Genomic DNA, 21,390 nt, shown 5'->3' with positions numbered 1-21,390 from the left:
GGACAATAGTCAAATATTCATTATTTATTGTTATTAATAATAATAATATTTTGTAGGCACTCTAGATATCCTCTTGGGATGTAATAACAATTAACATATGTTATCTACAGTGAGGACTAGATTGTGCCTTTAGGTATATATGTGTGCAAGAAGATTTGCTCAGGCTATACCAATCCCAGAGTAAAATCCTGTCCCCACTGCAGTCAATGTGAGTTTTGTCATTGATTATATTTAGGTAGCATCTAAATTCTCTACAGCCTACCACAAAGTCTTTCTGGAGTCACTGTGGAAGGGCTTTGGTACACTCTTAGCACTTTACTAAATATTGCAGTCAAACTTTATTAGCACATTTAACCCTGTAAAGGGGCTATCAGTTACAACTATTGCCTCAGTTTTTAGCCCAGCTGTGCATGAATTCCCTCTCAATTGCTATGGTAGTGTAAGTTAGCCAGCTGGCTAAATTAGGACTGCTCAGACTCCATTCCTTCTGAGGTAAAATAAGAGAGTTAAACTAAAATCCCAAATGAACTATGGTTCCAACAAGGCTTTTATCCCCTTTAACCACTGTTTCACTGACACAGAATTCTAAAGAGAGGCATGGATAATCAAATCTTACAGGTTATTTTAAGAAAGACAATATGCAATTTATATATTATTCTAATGTTCTGAACTCAAGGGACAAATGATCTGATCCAGTGTGGCAAATCATTTTTTCAGTTGCAATCATAGCGACAGCCTTCATAGACAGATACCAAAGTTTTGATCATTGTTATCCACGTAAGCAAAGGTATACTGCACCTCTGGTTAGATCTTCTTTCTTTCCAATTAATCCATTCAGGTATCCACGTGGAATTTGTCTCCTCTCAGATGCAAGAAAAAAATCAACATTCCATCATCTCTGATTTTTTTTATCTTATCCATGTCTATGAACAAACCAACCCATTAACAGCAGCAAAGCACACACTAAGCAGCAGCAGTAGCTTCATATTAATCCTAGTATATACCCCAAGGCCTGTACATGGCTATAGTGACACTTCTCAGTTCAATAGGGAAAGTAGGGTTGAAATTTTCCCACAGCTGTGGTATTTGTCCTCCAGGGCCAACTCCTCTGCACTTTTCTTTATGGAGATTAAGCATAACAAGACATCAGGTACCTGAAAGTAGAAACATCCAGTAAAGGGTCAGAGGCAATAAGGAGTTTGATGCCATGTTCATGTTCAATAGCTGCAAGTGGACCATCTTCTCAGTGCTGGAAACTGTAGGATTCATACAAGGTTTATGTGCTTGGCAACATTCAGGGCACACCCGGAGTGTTGTGCTGGACCTGTGCACACACAGCTCCTTTCAAGGGCATCAATCTTGGAATCTCGCCCAGATGACATGAACCGTGGGAAGCCTCCCAGGACTGGGCTCAAGGCCCGAGAGCAAGGAATGTGGTAGATAGAAACTGGTAAATAAGAATGTTAAACAAAGCCAGTGTATTCCTTTTATCTGTTGGAGAATGTAATGCGCGGGGGGAGAGAAAGAATAAAGGGGAAGGTGGAAAGCTGACAGGCAGAAGCTGGTTAGCAGACCAGCCGCTTGCTTGCTAAAAGCTGTTTTCTGTCTTGTCATTGAACCGCCACAGGAAACTGTCACTTTGATGTCCCCATAGCTTTAGCAATGTTATTTTTGATTGCACAGGTATAGGTATCATTAGCTCTAAAATTGTGCAAAGCAGACACTGCCCTCATTGTTCTTAGAGTACAGCTTGAAGCTCATGTTGGAGACCTCAGGTAAGTTGTCTTGTATTTTTTGTAGGTTCAAATCACAACAGGTTAAGGGAACCACTGAGGAGCCTCACGCCACAGGACATTTGTACTGATATTATAATCCATTTGCACCTCCAGAGAGCTGAAGGCTCCAGTCATATATTCCAGCCCTGCTTCTCAATTCCCTTTGGAAGTGGTGATAGAGCACCTGTAGGTGGCAGCATCGGGGAGCTGTACACCTCTCAGCATTAAGGAGCATTTCCACCAATCACCTGCTCTGCAAATACCACTGTCTTGCCCTTGAATATTTCATCTGGGTCCTTAAGTGGTCCTTGTCACCATTAAACTTTTGTCTCCTTTCTTTTGTGGAGATGCCCAGGTTCTCCCCTGAGCCCCCTATCACATCCTGGCCCCTTTCCAAGCTCCAATCTGTGGGAGAACCACTGCAGGTATTGATCCATCCATAACTGCGCTCTGGCTGCATGGCAGAAAGCTCTTTTATTTCCCTGCTCCCTTTCTCAGCACACACTGCTGCTCAGCCAACAATTTCCAGGGTCCTCTGGGAAATATTCCTCCCAGAATTTCTTCATTCTGGGTTCAACTGGTATCAAAGTTGTGCCTGGCCTTTAGCAGCATGCCTTCATATAAACCCACTGTTTTCTGTCAATAGCAGAATAGGAGTTTCCAGTTTAAGAGTAAGAAAATCTTTCTGAAGGTGGAAAATTCTTCTTCTTGTTTATATAAGTAAATTAAATCTATTTCCCCATGTTAAGTATCCTCACACCTTCTTGTCAACTGTCTGAAATGGGCCATCTTGATTATCACTACAAATTTTTTTTTCCCTCCCGCTGATAACAGCTCATCTTAATTAATTAGCCTCTTAGAATTGGTGTGGCAACTTCCACCTTTTCATGTTCTCTGTATATATATCTATATCTATATCTATATATATCTATATATATCTTCTTACTATATGTTCCATTCTATGCATCTGATGAAGTAGGCTGTAGCCCATGAAAGCTTATGCTCAAATAAATTTGTTAGTCTCTAAGTTGCCACAAGTATTCCTGTTCTATTTTCAAAGTAAGTCTGTCTTTAAGTTTTTGAGCATCACTGGAAATATGTTCATTGTCCTGCGGTCTAAAGCCCTAAAGAAAATAGCTTTGTTGGACATTGAAGATGTCAAGGATATGCATTTCCCTGAGTACACTGTGACTTTTCATGGTGTCCTTCAGTGCATTAATTAATAATATTTTAGAAATAGACTTGAAAAATAAAATGCAATCTGTTCTCTCTTGTACCAGGTTTTCCAGTGTTTCAGGTAGGTACAATTTAAATAATACAATATGTTTGATAGTTTCCCAGGTGATATATATTTCTGACTCTATCTCTATATATTGTAGAGAATGAGACGGTCCTCTGGAATGTTGTCTATCCTGCTATTAGTTCTGATTGCAGTATATCTTTATGCACTTTGTCTTAATTACAAACCTTTAAACAATGGGCATCCTGGTCATTATTGTTCATATGTGGCATGGCAAATAGCTTTTTCTGCTTGAAATAAAGAAGAATCTCTGTTAGCTATGAGTGATATGTAACCCCTTTACTGGCCAGACACAAACATTAGAGCAAGTCCAACATTCCAACCAGCATGAATACATAAGTCTAGCAAAATAATCAATCTTTATTCCTCTCACCTATACAGAATGATCTGTTCTTAAAATAAAAGATATCTGATTTTTAACTCTTAGAATAGTGACACATTTCTGCATTCCAAACTGGTGGTCAAACAAATATAGATATAATAGAGATATAAAGAGATATAATATAGCTTCACTTTCCAAAAAGTAACATATATGGGGTGGGATCATAAAAGGAAGTCTTCTAGATAGAAACATTGTCCTTTTAGTTAAGTTAATTATGGCAATTTCTATTCTAGCTATGAAGAAGAGGAGCTAATGTTGCTATCTGGTGACACTAAGGGGCATTTGCTTGAATAGAACATTGATATTAATTCCTGGGGGAAGGGGAGGAGAAAGGGTGAGGCAGAAAGAGACATAACTAGATGAAGTCAATGGGAACCGAAGTGCTCAGAACTTCTGAAAATCAGGCAACTCCTAAATGGAATTAGGAGACTAATGTTAAACAACTAGTTTTGAAAATATTGGTCAATGTCTGTTTCAGATTGTTTTTCTCCTGATATATTAACTTTCATTTTTTCTAAATTTAATCTTTTTTGTTATTTTCTGCCCATATTTGTAATTCCTCTAGTTTCAGTTTGATTTCTCTGTCCTTACTATTTTCCTCCCAGAATAGCATCACGTATGTGTCTTTCCAAAGAGATTCTCTAGCTCAGTCAGAAGTTATGAGCTTAATGCAGGAATCTGTGGGTGAAATTCTATGGCCTGTGTTACACAGGAGGTCGGACTAGATTATCATAATGATCTTTTCTGGTTGTTAATGGACAGACATAGCCCCTCTTATATAAGTGGCTCAGTGAAGATTTATACTAGCTGAGGACCTTGCCTTATGAATGACATGTCATTATGAATGACATGTCCTCCCTTTTCCAATCATTATTGAAGATGTTAAATAAAACAAGCTCTAATGTATTCCTTTAGCATCCCCACTAGATACCATCTCACAATTTGGCACATTAAGGATTCATAATCATTAATTGATAGTGAAACTATGTGTCAACATCACTGTCCAAGCCAATTTGAATTAATTTTCAATTTAGGTTTTGTGAGATACAGTGTCAAATGCTTTACTAAAACCCAGATATCTTACATACATTGCATTCTCCACAACCACTAACTTTTTAAAATTCTATTAAAAATCTAATATCTCAAATGGGATTTTGAGTAATTTGTGGCAGTCTGGCTTATTGAATTTGCTCCTGTTAATTTTACATCCTGCTAAATGTCCAAATATTATGATTAGGTGCAAGATACGTGGAATGGATCTGTCAGGATTCTGCATTATTATAAGTAACGTATCTTGTCAGGGTATATGATATACTTGTAAGTCAAACTCCTTACCAGAACGCAATGAGCTTAAGGATGAGCTTTATCATCAGGGCAAGAGTTTCTAGTGAAAGACTAAACAGCAAGGAGATAAAGAATATTCCTCTCACGTTCTTTTGCCGAGTTAAAGAAATGTGAAAATACTGTCACTTAGGGGTAGAAAAAGATGCCAGAATGTAAACTTTAAAGAGTTTCATTGTACTATACAAATGTGGGGACCATATTTCAGTCTCATTGATATCTGTTTTATAGCCCTATAACTCCCTTGACTTGAGCATGGTTACTTTTGTGTTACAAAGTCTGGCCCTTTCTTCAAATATCGATCATCTTCCTATATTAAATCATGACTCTGTGTTTAGTGCTTTTTCATTATCAGTAGTAAGTGTACTTTATGCTTCATTGCACCTGCCCTTTGATTGTTTTGATGCATTTTTATATATAGATGTTTGAATAGGTAAAAAACGATTTTCTTGCTATAGCTATGCATGGGTTATGAACCCCCTAAGGTCAAGATTTTTTTAAAAAACAGAGGCTAAAGTCAGACCCCTTAATCTTCTTTTAGGTTCCTAAGTTTTTATTTTTACATACACTACAAATAGTCCATAACTACAGATAGAAACAATTTGGCAAGACCTTAACTGAGGTAATGGAAATGAGCAACTGTCAGGGTTCCCTCCCCACTCTGAACCCTGGGGTACAGATGTGGGGGCCTGCATGAAAGACCCCCTAAACTTATATTCCACCATCTTAGGTTAAAAATTTCTCCAAGGCACAAATTCCTTTCCTTGTCCTTGGATGGTATTGCTGCCACCACCAACTGATTTAAACAAACATTCGGGGGGGGGGGCACTTGGAGCCCTATCCCCCCAAAAATATCCCCCCAAACCTCTTCACCCCCCTTTCCTGGGGAGGTTTGAGAATAATATACCAAACAATAGGTTAAAAGGGACATGAGCAAGTGAACCTACCTATCTGAGATTTTTTTTAACGGTGCACCATATAGGTGTTAGATTTAGTGTATATAGTTTTGTGAAGTCTTCAGATACAATAGGATAACAAAGTGAGCACAGACAAAAATCCCTGGTTTTTAGGGCACTGAAAATTAATTAGGTTCTTAAAAGAAAAAATGTATTTAAAAAAAAAAAAAGTAAAAGATTCAAACCTGCAAAATCAGGATGGTAGATAACTTTAGAGGGTAAATAAAAAGATTTAAAATCCAGGATTCCCTTCTGACTTTGCTTCCTAGTTACAAAACAGGAATAAAATTACCTCTTAGCATAGGGAAAATTCACAAGCTAAAACAAAAGATATTCTAATGCATTTCCTTGCTATTACTTACAATTTCTGTAATTTTAGATGTATCATTTCAGGATCTTTTTAGGAGATGATTTTTCCTGCTCCCATCCCTCTCTCTAACCAAGAGGGCACACACAAAGAGATCCCAAACAAAACCTTGTGATTCTTAGAAACAGGATCTCTAAGAAAGTGAAAAAAAAAGTTTTAGCTTGCTGTGTTCGCAAAGATGACCATATATCTGAAGGTGGCAAGTAATGAGTTACAGTGTAGAAGTTTCTAAATATATTCTGTCATTTAGCAACAAAAGAAAGTGTAGGCCCCCTTTACTAGAAGGGCCTCTGAAATTTATTGTTAGTGTTCCCTTTGGGAAGATCCTTTGTGCTTCAATCTAGCCTTAAAGACCACAACTCCCATGATGCCTTGAAGAAATAGTGAGAGACTTCTTCCAGGGCGTTCAGGGAGAAGAGGTGGTTGACTCCATTTTGGGAGAGGCATGAGATTGCTGCTGTGGAGCTCTGTCCATAATAGGTTTCAGAGTAACAGCCATGTTGGTCCGTATTCGCAAAAAGAAAAGGAGGACTTGTAGCACCTTAGAGACTAACAAATTTATTTGAGCATAAGCTTTTGTGAGCTACAGCTCACTTTGAAGTGAACTGTAGCTCACGAAAGCTTATGCTCAAATAAATTTGTTAGTCTCTAAGGTGCCACAAGTCCTCCTTTTCTTTTTGTCCGTAACAGGAGCTGCTGCTAGGACGCCAGAAGCTGCTGCTGAGAGCTTTGATCGAGCAGAGTGTTTCAGAGGCAGTTAGTAGCTTCACTGGAGCCAGGGAAGAGACAGTTGCTGTGCCTAGAGCTGACTGAGGTGGGCCTACAGTGAAGGAACTGTGAGTAACCCCCACTCTTGTTTGGGAAAGTACTTGCAAGGGAAGGGGCACAGCAGAGAGACTGAGTCTGAGGAGAGGCAGAGTGATTTTCCCATCGAACCAGGACCCAGAGCTGCTGACATTTCGTGGGGCCAGATCCAAACATCAGAGGGGTTGTGCAGCTTGTTGCCTTGGCTGGACTGATACACAGAACCAACAGAGTGCTGCTTCCAGCTGCAGATCTTCCAGCGCGCCCACGCAAGCGTCTAGGACTCTGAAATCCAGGGTGGGGTAAATGTTGGCAGTGTAAATTCCAGTTAGGTAAGTTTCATTTATTACTGTATACTATATTTGTTAATTGATTTTATCCAACTGCCCCCTGTGGATTTAAATTAGTGGTGACATTTAATCTTAGTCTGTTATACCCTGTTTCTTTAAATTGGAATGTAAAGGTGTGTTAGCTCTAATTTAAGAGTATGGGGTGTATATTATTTATAATTGCTATTTTTGGTTAGATCCACGCCACAGATTATTATTATTATTATTAGAATAGGTTTATTCCTGGAGGTCCCCAAATACAGGGGCCAGCCAGGTGGAGGCACAGGCAATCTTAAAATCCTTTAGGAGAAAAGGGACTGCAGCAGAGGGCTGCATAAAGGATTCCCACTTACCAAAATCATCACTGGGATACTCAGGATCTCCTTTAATGTCAAAAATATCAGGCTCCCAGGCACACAGGTGAGTGTTGCCTGCAGCCAAGTAACCCAGAGAGGAAATGGGCAGGGGTGTTGACAGGAAGTTTCATGTTTTTACTTTCTGAACTGTCTGATTTTTTTAGTGTCACTTATATGCTTAATCGAAAAAGCACTAGACAGTATGAAATTCCACATGTACATCAACATCCTTTTAAATAATAAACTTTTAATACAAGAGACTATAGGGTTTTATTAGTGTTATTTATTTATTTTTACAGCAATAAGATGGCAAATATACAGAAGAAAATTGTAAAAGAGGGCAAGTGCAAGTTGCACAATATGCAAGAACATGATTGGATATCCCAAAGTCTATTCCAACATTTTAAGCCATTACACTGTTGTACCATGAAGTTTAGTATATTGTTCCAAGCTGATTGGTTTCTGTTTGGTAGTGAAGCCAGCATCTCTAGTGGTTAAAAAAAAAACAACTGCACAGCTCAATAACATCAAAGTTGACTCTCTTTTCTAGACCAGGAGAAAGCACTTCTGAACCAGCAAGAGGTAAACATAGATGACTAGTCCTATTTTGAGGGAATAACTTAAGTTTTCCTAGATGACCAATCACAAAAAGGAAAAGTCCATTTAAAATATGTTAAGTAGATAATGAAATATGTTCTGCACAATGTACTTCAGTTGCTGGGTCCACTGAGTGTTTCCTCCTAATCTGCATGAAAATGATTGTGAAGCTCAGTTATAATGTAATTAAGCTGCTCTATTCATCTTTTGGGTATGAACCTTGTGGAGCATATAAATTCAGGTAATGTTTTATGAATTGTTTGCAAGATTTGATTAGAGGAGATAGGGATAAATCTCAGGGTATATAAAAGTTTCCGAAGGGCATTCAGTTTAAGAAGAGAAACTTGTAACAAAAGGGACATGAGCAAGTGAATTTACCTATCTGAGATTTTTTTTTTAACGGTGCATCATATAGGTGTTAGATTTAGTGTATATAGTTTTGTGAAGTCTTCAGATACAATTATCCCCAATTATTTTATTTGTTGATGGGCTATTTGAAATGGTGAGGTAGATAACTCCTTGCTATCTCAAACCCACATACAGGATTTATGACTTGGGATAGAGTCTCTGTATTCACTCAGCTGAATCTCAGCACCAAGCCTCAAGGTTGTATTGAGATGGAACATACATACACACAGAAACTAAGAAGTGTCAACAGGCATCTGTGCCTTATTCAAAACCATTGTGTGGTTGTTTCATTCACCAGCATGGAAGCCAGTGGATGTAAGAGATGTGGATGTAAGATTGATTTTAATGAACACTGACAATGAAATACATTACATTCTGGTTGAAATAGTCCAGAATAATCCACGTGTCCACACAAAGACAAAATACTGTGAGGATATGTCTACAGTGCACACTCATTATGGCAACACGTAGAGTACATACACTGTATGCCTCCTAGTATGGGTATAAATAGCAGTGTAGATGGTGAGGCACTGCAAAGCCGAGAAGAATACAGACATACCAGAACTGTAACGTATGTACTCATCACAAGTCTCTACATACCCAAACGGTGTCTCCCTGTCTACACTGATATTTTTAGCGGTGTAATATCTTTCTGCCTCCTTGATGCTGGAGCCTTTCCTCACCACAGGGAACTCCTTGCGCCTTTCCCCGCCACTCTTCCCAGCTGGCTCCCCTTCACCTCCCCACCCCCCCGCCCCTGCAAAAGCCTTTCACTGACATGTGTAGCTACACATCTCAATGTGGACACAGATGGTTTTTCACTGCAACATGTAGCTACTCACACCGTATAGGCCTCTGCCAGTGGTGTGCAGTGTAGATGTGCCTTCAGTAGCAACTTTCTGGTGATGATTATTTACTTAACAGTAACACCTAAAGGTCCCAGTGGAGATCAGGGCCCCATTTCTCTAGTTGCAGTAAATATACATAGTAAGATACACACCTTACCCAATAGTCTAAGTAAACAAGACAAAGGAAGTCTTTATCTATATTTTACAGGGAGAGCACTGAGGCACAGAGAGGTTAAATGACTTGCAGAATGTCTCACAGTGAGTTTAGGGCAGTGTGTTAGTTTCAAGGAGCTTCAGTTAGATTGTTGGAATTGCTGCATTCTGCTCTCATTTCATCCCACACCCATTCTGGTGTCTTATACTCATACAAATGCTCCATTGTCTCCTTCTCCCACTTTTGGCTTTGAATCTTCTTCCACACCACCTATGCTTGAGACAGTCTCTCCTCCAGTCTACTAATTTCACTTTCAGATCCCTCCTTCGACCCCACTTCTCTAGTGAAGTCTTCCTACAATGTCTAGATGGCTTTGCCTTTAGGCTTATTTTTTGATTCTAAGTATACTTACAGAAGGGCCAGAATGGTCAGACTATTCAGTATAAATAATACCCTATGAATTTAGCCCACATGTTGGTTAATAGAATCACACAATGCCAAACCCTGTTTCTCTTTGACTACTTACTATTTGTCATTTGTGTTGATGGTGGATCATGTAAGTCACATCATATTGTTTCTAGTCCTGGGGGGGCTGATCCAAAATCCATAGAAGTCAATGGACATCAGTAGGCTTTGGAGCAGGCTGTGGAATTAGCTGATTGTTTTAATGGAAAAAATAATGAATAGCAAATAACAATCAAACCTCAGTATGTATTTTCAAATGCATAATTAATCATGATAAAATTCAGTTTTATAACTCTCATAACTTGCAAAGTTATCATAGATATTTGGTACTTATCCAAATAATTATGAATAATTAATAATATGACTCTACAGGTAATAAGGAGTGCAACCCAGCATTTTTGTTTGCAATAATAATTGCAAATGAGGTGAGGGTTTTTTTTGCCTGTTCACCTGGGTGACTTATGGGATTTGATAAATAATAATTTATCTGTATAAGTACTGTATGACAAGTAGGAAGGGATTTTTTTTTTAAATTGCATCTAATATAATGATCGATCTGGAAACTATTCACTTGGGGAAGTTTTAGTTACATTCATTTTAACACTTGTAATATAGCTTGTATAATTTAGCTTCATTGGGAATTCTCTTGTGACATTACAGAGTCCTACCAGCAAATCCTGTTTCTTTTCCTTTTTTAATAACAGAACAAAAGGAGAAGAAGGGGAGGATGGACAGCAACACCTCTAAATGCAGCTGGGGTTGATATGGAATGAAAACATAATGTAATTTTATTTTGAAATGCTGCTAAATTAATCAGATTCATTACACATCACCTGTTGTGATCATTATTTTTGTAGCACTGCAGCAAGGTGGCTAACTCTAAGAGCTTGTACAGGATTGAATGATTTGAAAAAGTAATACTAGACGTGCTGAAACAGTACAAGTGGGCTCATGAGACATTATTCAAAGAGACATTATTAATAACACATGAGCAAACTATCCCACTGCACAGGAAAGATAGGAAGTATGGCAAGAGACCACCCTGGCTTAACCAGGAGATCTTCAATGATCTAAAAATAAAAAAAAAAGTCCTACGAAAAGTGGAAACTAGGTCAAATTACAAAGGATTAATATAAACAAATGACACAAGTATTTACGGACAAAATCAGAAAGGCCACGGCACAAAACGAGATCAAAGTAGCTAGAGATATAAATGGTAACAAGAAAACATTCTACAGATACATTAGAAGCAAGAGGAAGACATAGGACAGGGTAGGCCTGTTACTCAATAAGGGGGGGAAATAATAACAGAAAATGTGGAAATGGCAGAAGTGCATTAGTGACTTCTTTGTTTTGTTTTTCACCAAGAATATTGGTGGTGATTGGACATCTAACACAGTGAATGCCAGTGAAAATGAGTTAGGATCAGAGGCTAAAATAGGAAAAGGCCAAGTTAAAAATTACATAGACAAATTAGATGTCTTCAAGTCACCAGGGCCTGATGAAATACATCCTAGAATACTCAAGGAGCTGACTGAGGAGACATCTGAACCATCTGAAAGCTTATGCTCAAATAAATTGGTTAGTCTCTAAGGTGCCACAAGTACTCCTTTTCTTTTTGCGAATACAGACTTACACGACTGTTACTCTGAAATCTGACCCATTAGCGATTAGTCATGGAAGTCATGGAAGATGGGAGAGATTCCAGAAGACTGGAAAGGGCAAATATGGTGCCAATCTGTAAAAAGGGAAATAAGGACAACCCGAGGTATTAAAGACCAGTCAGCTTAACTGCTGTACCCGAAAAGATAATGGAGCAAATAATTAAGCAATCAATTTGCAAATATTTAAAAGATAATAAGGTGATAAGTAACAGTCAGTGCGGATTTGTTATGAACAAATCATGTCAAACCAACCTGATACTTTCTTTGACAGGGTAAAAAGCCTTGTGGATAGGGGGGAAGTGGTAGATCTGGTATATCTTGACTTTAGTAAAGCTTTTGATACTGTCTCACATGATCTTCTCATAAACAAACTAGGGAAATGCAATCTAGATGGAGCTACTCTAGGTGGGTGCAAAACTGGGTTGGAAAACTATTCCCAGAGAGTAGTTATCAGTGGTTCACAGTCAAGCTGGAAGGGCATAACGAGTGGGGTCCACAGGAATCAGTTCTGGGTCCAGTTCTGTTCAATACCTTCATCAATGATTTAGATAATGGAATAGAGAGTACATGCTTTGGAGGATAGGATTAAAATTAAAACTCATCTGGACAAACTGGAGAAATGGTCTGACATAAATAGGATGAAATTCAATAAGGACAAATGCAAAGTGCTCCATTTAGGAAGGAACAATCAGTTGCACATATACAAAATGGGGAATGACTGCCTAGGAAGGAGTATTGCAGAAAGGGATCTGGGGGTCATAGTGGACCACAAGGTAAATATGAGTCAACAGTGTAACACCATTGCAAAGAAAGTGAACATCATTCTGGGATGTATTAGCAGGAGTCTTGTAAGCAAGACACGAGAAGTAATTCTTCCACCCTACTCCGTGCTGATTAGGCCTCCGCTGGAGTATTGTGTCCAGTTTTGGACATCACATTTCAGGAAGGGTGTGGACAAATTGGAGAAAGTCCAGAGAAGAGCAACAAAATTGATTAAAGGTCTTGAAAACATGACCTATGAAGGAAGATTTAAAAAATTGGTTTTGTTTAGTCTGGAAAAGAGAAAACTGAGTGGGGACATGATAACAGTTTTCGAGTACATAAAAGGTTGTTACAAGGAGGAGGGAGAAGAATTGTTCTTCTTAACCTCTGAGGATAGGATCAGAAGCAAAGGGCTTAAACTGCAGCAAGGGAGGTTTAGGTTGGACATTAGGAAAAGCTTCCTAACTGTCAGGGCTGTTAAGCGCTGGAATAAATTGACTAGGGAGGTTGTGGAATCTCCATCATTAGAGATTTTTAAGAGTAGGCTGTGGACAAACATCTGTCAGGAATGGTCTAGAACAGTGGTTCTCAAAGCTGGTCCGCCGCTGGTTCAGGAAAAGCCCCTGGCGGGCCAGGCCGGTTTGTTTACCTGCCATGTCCACAGGTTTGGCCGATCGCAGCTCCCACTGGCCGCGGTTCACTGCTCCAGGGCAGTGGGGCTGCTGGAAGGGCGGCCAGCACGTCCCTCGGCCCGCGCCACTTTCTGCAGCCTCCATTGGCCTGGAGCGGCAAACCGCAGCTAGTGGGAACCGCGATCGGCCGAACCTGCGGACGCGGCAGGTAAACAAACCGACCTGGCCCGCCAGGGGTTTTCCCTGAACAAGCGGCGGACCAGCTTTGAGAACCTCTGGGCTACATAATACTTAGTCCTGCCATGAGTGCAGGGGACTGGATTACATGACCTTCTGAGGTCCCTTCCAGTCCTATGATTCTATGATTCTGTGACTGCTGGCAGGTGGAGTCAGTTAATTGCACTCAAGATATAAAAGGAGTGAGAGCCTTTTCAGAACAGAGAGACTTAGGGAGTTGAGAGAAAGTGCTTGGGGACATAAGCATAATCTCAGGCTGAAGTTTATCATAAATTATTGATTTCTTTTTCATTACTAATGAAGCCAAAGGGATGAGTTGGGATAATGGGTGTGCTTGATCCAAAGTCTGCTGAAGTGAATAGGATTACTTTTGTTAACTTACATGGGCTTTGGATCAGACCCTAGCTCTGGCTGGTCCACATCATCCTCAAAATCTTGAAAGATAGATTAACTATTCTAATAAGGTAAGAACAATCAGTGCTATATTTATAAGGGGTCATATCAAACAAGTACAGACAAAACCTGCACAAAAGCCTCTATCTGGAGATGGAAGTTATAGCATGGACCACTGAGACATGAAATGGAAATAAGTATTTTCATCTCATATCTTCATTACAATTATTTAGTAACAATTTTTTTGATTGGATGGTTTAACAAAAAGCTACAAACAAACCCCAAATCAGAAGAAATGGAAAATAGGTTATGAGAGCATGTGAAATTAGAAAAGATTTGCAAGGAATTTTTTCCACTCCACATATTCACAGTGAAGACGGATGTCAATTACAAAGTTAATGCTGTGATATGTAATGTTGAAAGGGTTTTTCTAATACATACTGCTCAAAGCATTATTCTGCAGGAAACAAATTCCTAGGTGCCCATTGTGTAAAACTCAATCAAGCATTTCCTGACAAGGTGCAAAGAAGTGGTATTTTGATGTTTCCGGTGCTGGAATACCCTTTTAAAAGATTTTTCGCCTTTATTTCTCGTCTTTGGGTTTCTTAGGTTTCATGCTTTACGCTTTGTGAAATGTTCCTGCCTCTCTGATTTCTTTTAAATTATATGGTTATCCCATAAGGTCTCAGATATTTTCTTTTAATCCTTCTTTTATTGTCAATCAAACTATGCTGTTTTGAGCTGAAGAATACTCATAAGGCAATGAAAACATGGTGCCAATAACGTTTTCATTGGCCATGTTTTTGTTTTTGTTTTGTTTATGCGTTAAACCCTTTTGAATATTTTTAGAAGTATGTGACTCTCTTTAATTTTTTTCCTTTCTTAACAGTGTTATAAAATCCCACACTAATTCCATTTTTGTTCACTGCTGTGACGCTTTTGTGACTAAAAATGGAATTCATCAAACACATTTATCTGTCAAAACAACACTAGGTAACAGAATGTATCAGGGGATTTATAATAGAAAGCAAGAGACTTTCAACTCTGGGATACTGCTTCATATTGCAGTAGGTCAGCACTGAACAGATTTTTTACCATCTCAGGACTGTTTTTTATTGCATGAATTGATGGTCTCAGTCCATTTCTTATTCCATCTTACAGCTGGTATGTGATACCATTGCTGATAGGTTCAGCTGAGAAGATTCATGTTACCACTAATAGAAATAGGAACACATTGTACTGGTTTCTACAGTTAAACAAGTCACTATGAGGCCGCACCTAGGATACTGCATACAATTTTGGACACAAGCCCTAATTAGAGATATACAGATTCCAGGGAAAGTCCACAGGAAAAAAAAACATTAAATCTTTATCAATTAAGTGGAATAGATAAAAGACATGGAAATATCCTGGAAATACATGCCCATTTATTAATTGAAGTTTAAATACATGAAAGATTTTTTTCTGTCATAGGATATTTAATAGTGGTAATCCTCTTCCTGTGGAAGTAATAGTAGAATCCACCCTACTAGGATTCAAGAGATGTATATGGATAATTCAGACATCAATGTAAGGTATCCTGGAGTATCAATGAGGTTATTCCATAACAATTGTAATTTGAAAGCAAGTGGAATTAATGATTGATTAATTGGTGATCCTTAAATTCGAGGATGATCTCTACCATGGATTTACATACAGGTCCTGAGATGACTCAGGAGTTCGATCCTGGACCCGAAAATCCGCCCGCAGTAGGTACAGACATTTTGTGGCTTCTTTTCAGCTTTGAGGGAAAGGTGCTTCTCCTCGAAGCGGGCCACTGCCTGATGGAGGATATGGCGCTATTGGGATATGGCGCTATTGGGAACAAGCTTGTTCCTCTGAGCTTGTGATATCCACATCAGTTTTCTTATGATATGCTTTCAGTGTGTCTTTGTAGCATTTTCTCTGACCACCACAGGATCTCTGACCATTGGTGAGCTGAGAGTAGAGGACTTGTTTTGGGAGGTGAGAGTCTGGCATCCACACACAATGTCCAGCCCAGCGAAGTTGGTGCATGAGGATCATTGCTTCAATGCTGGGGACATTGGCTTCAATGAGGATGCTTGCATTAGTGCAGCGATTTTGCCACTTGAGCTGAAGGATCTTAGGGAGGCATTGTTGATGATACCTATCCAAACTCTTGAGGTGCTGTCAACAGGTCACCCAGGTTTTGCATACACAGGAGTGTAGGAACACCAATTTCTTATAAACCTGGATTTTGGTGTCTTGCTGTAGGTCACGGTCCGTGAAAATGCATCTGAGTAATTTCCCAAAGGAAGCACTTGCACACTGGATCCTGTGCTGGATCTCACTGTCAATTTTTGCATTTTGAGAAAGTTGGCTACCAGGTAGCAAAAGTGCTCAACTGTCTCCAAAGTCTGATCCTCAGTGGTGATTTGTGGTGGGTAATGTGCAAGGCCTAAAGCAGGTTGATAGAACACTTTAGTCTTCTCAGTATTGAGTGAGAGTCCTAGGCTTCGGTAAGCTTGTGCAGGAAAATACAGTATGGACTGAAGGTCATTCTCAGTGTGCATGAGGATGACACAATCATCAGCATACTGAAGACCAGTAATGGACACCCTGAAGACTTTAGATTTTGAGTGAAGACGTAGAAAATTAAAGAGCTGCCCATCCATTCTATATTGGGGATGTGATCTTTAACGAGGACCAGAATGACTGCTAAACAGATGGAAAATAGGGTTGGGGCAATAGTTCATCCTTGCTCAACCCCAGTTTTGATGGCAAAGGATTCTGTCTCAAGGCCATATCAGAGAACCATGGCAGTCATCTGATCATGGAGAAGCCTTAGGACCTTAATAAATTTTGGAAGGCAGCCAGATCTGGCCAGCACCTTCCACAGGGCTTCACGATTAACAGAGTCAAAGGCCTTTGTCAAATCGATGAAAGCCATGTACAGGTCCTGATTTTGCTCCCATGACTTTTCCTGGTTTTGGCAGGCAACAAAGATCATGTCGGTTGTCCCATGGGATGGTCTGAAACCACTCTGAGATTCTGACAATATTTCCTCAGCAACGGTTTCAAAGGATACAGGCAAGAATTTTCTCTGCTGTAGATAGCAAGGCAATACCTTGATAGTTTCCACACTCCTACTTATCTCCTTTCTTAAAGATTGTAACAATGTTTGCATTTCTCAAGTCTTCTGGAATCTTCTCATTATACCAGATATGAAGAAAAAGTGGAGTATCACTCTAATAAAAGAACTCAAGAACAAGAAAATGATTACCCAGTACCTAGAACAAAATATATTACATAACGCAAATACTACCTGTTGTTTGCTGCCACACCATTAGCTCATTCTGTTACTTACTCTATAGCTAAATGAGTCATTAAGATCATCTGTGTATACTGAATGTTGTAAGTTACCAGGGAATTACTCTAGTTCCCTGAAGTTTATCTCATCTTGTTGCCAAACGTCATCACCGTTGGGACACAAGCTCTCAATGTGTTGACACTGCCTGAGAGTCACTTTGTGGCATATCAGGACAATACTGTTAAGAAACATGATGTGAGGTAATCATAAGGTATCCCTGACACACCCCAGTATTTCAGTTTAAATGGTCAAATCATAAATATTTTGAAAAAAAGCAATTTAGGCATTTTGTAAATTATTTATTCTCTAATAAAAATAATAAATCCATGTCTGTATCTTCCTTTTCACCTCTCCTCTTGATCTCTGCAGTACAATTATCATGGCAATCCCATGACATTATCTGCAGGGTAGCATACGACAGTGTGCATTAAAATTAAGTTGAAAATCTAGCCCATAAACTCCAAATCAATGCAGAAAATAATGAGAGGAAGAGTTACATGAACTGCTGCATCATCGTCTTAAAATATTTAAAATGTTCTTTGGAAGCAAGGATCACATTGTGAGGGAGCCAAGGCAACAGGGTTCTTGTTGAGATAAATAGGTTGAGTTGCCTTTTTCAAAATATGGTATGATTTGACCCTCTCATGTGAAATCCAGGTGGCTCAGTGAGTTAGTGTGCTTAGGGTCCATTGACTTGAACATTGTAGGATCAGACACTAACTGTGATATATATTTATATCTTGCTTAGATCACAAGAGAAAATGTGTCTTGTACCATGAGCTTATCCTAATGTAGTAATTCAATGTATCCATTACACACATTGTACCAATCTGCACATTTTCTAGTCTCTGCTTGAAGAAGTCATGGGACTATAACAGTCCTGTTATGCTTGTCAAGAATAAAGTGTTTTGGATGCTTGCATGGTGCATTCCTTATTCAAGTAATTAGTCTCCCACTTCCATGAATACTAAGTCTAAGAAAAAAACAGAAAAATATATAGCATTTCCATATGCATCTGTAGAGTAAATACCAAGGTGTTATTGCTTAACTGGTATTATATCAAGTTTTGTATCTAAATTCGAATTTTATAGGATGATTTCATGAATAGGAATAACCATCCTAGCTTATACCTGTTCCCCATCTGCTCCTGTAGCCTGTCTCTGACAGAGGTCAGTAGCAAATGACTCCGAGGAAGGTAGAATAAATCTCACACAAGTCAGATGTGCAATATCCTGTCTCCTAGGTTAGGTCTCATCCTGATCTCTAATAGTTAGAGAATGGCCTAACACTTGAAGCATGAGGTTTACTATATCTTCCAAAATGTATGTGAGCATTAAGTATTTTTCTAGATATTCTTGTTACCCATATAAGTCTCCCGTCCCATTTGGAGTCTCGATAAGCTTTTAGCTTCAACACCGTTCTGTGGGACTGAATTTCACAGTTTATTAGAGCTGGTTGGAATTTTTCCATCCAAAATGTGAATTTGTCAACTATATTCTGATGTTTTTGGAATGGAACATTTTGAAGTACTATTTAAAAATGACTTTTTTGTTATATTTTTAAATTTTTATCTTATAAAACAAATAATTTAAAAATGAAGCTGGAGCGAGACATTTCAGTTTTACTAAAACAGAACATTTGGATCAACCCAAACCATTTGGGGGCAGGGGGAGAGTGAGGTGGGGACTTTCTTTCTTTTCTTTTCTTTTCTTTTCTTTTCTTTTCTTTTCTTTTCTTTTCTTTTACATGAATTGTTCAATGAGTGTGGTATCTCATTATTTATGGACCTGGAATAAAAGAATTCATGTTTGTTGCAGTCTACATATGTTAGTTTATAAACAATAATCACCTAACAAAGTGTCTTTCATGCAAAAGGATCCCAACGTTTGTTAAACACAATGGGGGAAATCCTGGCTTCAATGACATCAGTGCCAAAACTCCCGTTGATTTCAATTCAGTCAGAATTTCACCCAGTGTATTAATGAACCACGTCAAAGGCACCATTATATAACAATGACTAGGAGCAGAAGTACTATCAGTTAATATCTGTATTACATTTGGGTAAGTAGACCATAAGTATTTTAACTGGATTTTAATCCATACCATACTTGGTTAATACCCATGTATTGGGAAAACTACCATCTGATTATTAATGACTGCAAGTGGCCACTGCCTTACTTTTACATCTCACCTAAAGTTGACCTCTTTTTCTAATACAGTAGTTCATAGCACCATGCTGTGTGCCTAGCAAAGAAGGAAGAATGTCACTTAATGGCTCAACAGCACTTCACGTAGCACCTGAGTTTTGATTTGAGGTCTCCAGTCTGGGTACTGTCCAGTCACAAATGTGTTGAGCTTTTGAGTTCTGGGAGTATCATACACCACTGCAATTATTATCACCAAAATATGGTAATTAGAATTCATATTACGATCCAACATCTTGACAGATGAAAGGAGATGTGACAAAGTCAGTCCATCAATGGTGTTTAGCAATGGCATGGGAAAAGAGCCCGATGCGTTAGTGGCAAACCTTCCCACAGTGGCTACCGGCCCACTTCCCAGATGGTAGTTAAAGCACACTCTACTTCCTGGCTCGCCTGTGGGCCTCAGCCTGAGCTCTCTAATGGCTCTCCATGATGACCATACCATTCTTAACTAAGCTTCTCTATACTGACGGGTTGTGGGCAGGATTTTCCCAGTTGTCAGTGGTAATGCTGAATTTCTTGAGGCCTTGCTTGACCTTGTTGCTGTATCGGAGCTTTGGCCTCTGTGTTGCGGGCAGTTCTTAAATTGGCCACAGAGCACAGTCTTCAGTAGACAATCTTGAGGCATGTGCTCCATGTGTCCCAACCAGCGAAGCCTGTGAGTGTCCAGCATACTCTGCGTAGGTTGGTTCGCTCAAGGATCTCATTATTGGTGATCCATTGGTCCCAAGTAACTCCAAGGATTTTTGTGACAGCAGAGGTGGAAACAGTTCAATCTCTGCTCCTGCTTGGAATAAGTCAACCAGCTTTCACAACCATAAAGGAGGGTACTAAGGACACAAGCCTGATAAACAGACACCTTTGTATTCAGAGTTAGCAACTTGTTATTCCAAACATGTAAGGTAAATTTGCCAAAGGTAACAGAAGCTTTGCCGATTCTAGCATCAAGTTCCCTATCTAAGTTAAGTGAGCTGGTAACAATTGAGCCGAGATAGAAGAAGTGATTCACATTGTCCAGAGCTTCATTACTGACATAGCTTTTAGGTGGTCTGTTAGTACATTGTGACATGAGAACTGTTTTCTTGATACTGATTATCATGCTAAACTTTGTGCATGCATCAGAAAATGTGTTCATCATGACCTGCAGTTCATCAGGTGAATTAGAGATGAATGCAGTGTCATCTGCAAAAAACAGATCCCAAATAGTAAGCTGGGTGTCATACCTTTTGCTTCCATCCATCCTCAAATCAATTAGTATGCCAGACTGATCATTTCCAAAGGCGTACTTAAGAAGAATAGAAAAGATGACAAAGCCAATGGGAACTAAAATGCAGTCTTGCTTCATATCAGTATCAATACTAAATTCAGATGATGTTTCATTTTCATACTGGATGGTTCCCTTCATTCCCTCTTAGAACTCCTTGAATAGGGAGAGCACCTTTTGTGGACAGCCAATTTGCAACAGGATCTTATAGATGTCATCCCTACTAGGCCTTTTGTAGGTCAATGAATGCTTCACGCAGAGGTGTCTCTTGTTCGCAGCTTTTTTCTTAAAACAAGTGCAATGTGAAGGATGTATAATAGTAGTGCACCATATAGCAGCCTACGAGTCTCTGAGAAGTGATCACTACCCACCCTGTTTAAATTGCACTAACAATAAAAGATTTGTTGTGGAGTGCCCAGCTGTTGGGCTAAGCATGGAGTGCCCAGCTCTGAATCCACACTGGCTCTCAGGATAGACTCTCAGCAAGGACTTGAAATCTTTTCAACAGGACCCTTGCAAGCACTTTGCCGACCAAGCTTAGCAAAGATATCCCTCAATAGTTGTTGCAATCTGCTCTGTCACCTTTATTTTTATAGAGAGTAATTATCTTTGCTTCTTTCAGATCCTGGGGTATATGGCTTTCTTCCCAACAGGCGCAGAGAAGTGCATAGATATCACTCACAGGCTTTCTCCCCTCTGTCTTTAGGAGCTCTGGAGATATCTGATCATTGTCCACTGCTTTCCCAGGTTCAAACCTTTTGATAGCCTTCTCTACATCTTCA

The 21,390-nt window shown here is 39.2% G+C and overlaps 1 pseudogene; it reads right to left on the bottom strand.

Annotated features, from left to right (window-relative positions):
* Positions 1–1,146: 1,146 nt before the first annotated feature.
* On the bottom strand, positions 1,147–20,749 carry LOC144261902 (V-set domain-containing T-cell activation inhibitor 1-like; annotated as a pseudogene).
* Positions 20,750–21,390: the final 641 nt, after the last annotated feature.

This window comes from Eretmochelys imbricata, chromosome 3, assembly GCF_965152235.1.
Source record: "Eretmochelys imbricata isolate rEreImb1 chromosome 3, rEreImb1.hap1, whole genome shotgun sequence".
NCBI lineage: Eukaryota > Metazoa > Chordata > Testudines > Cheloniidae > Eretmochelys > Eretmochelys imbricata.
Note: the sequence above shows the minus strand (reverse complement) of the source record. Positions and strands in the feature narration are given on the sequence as shown.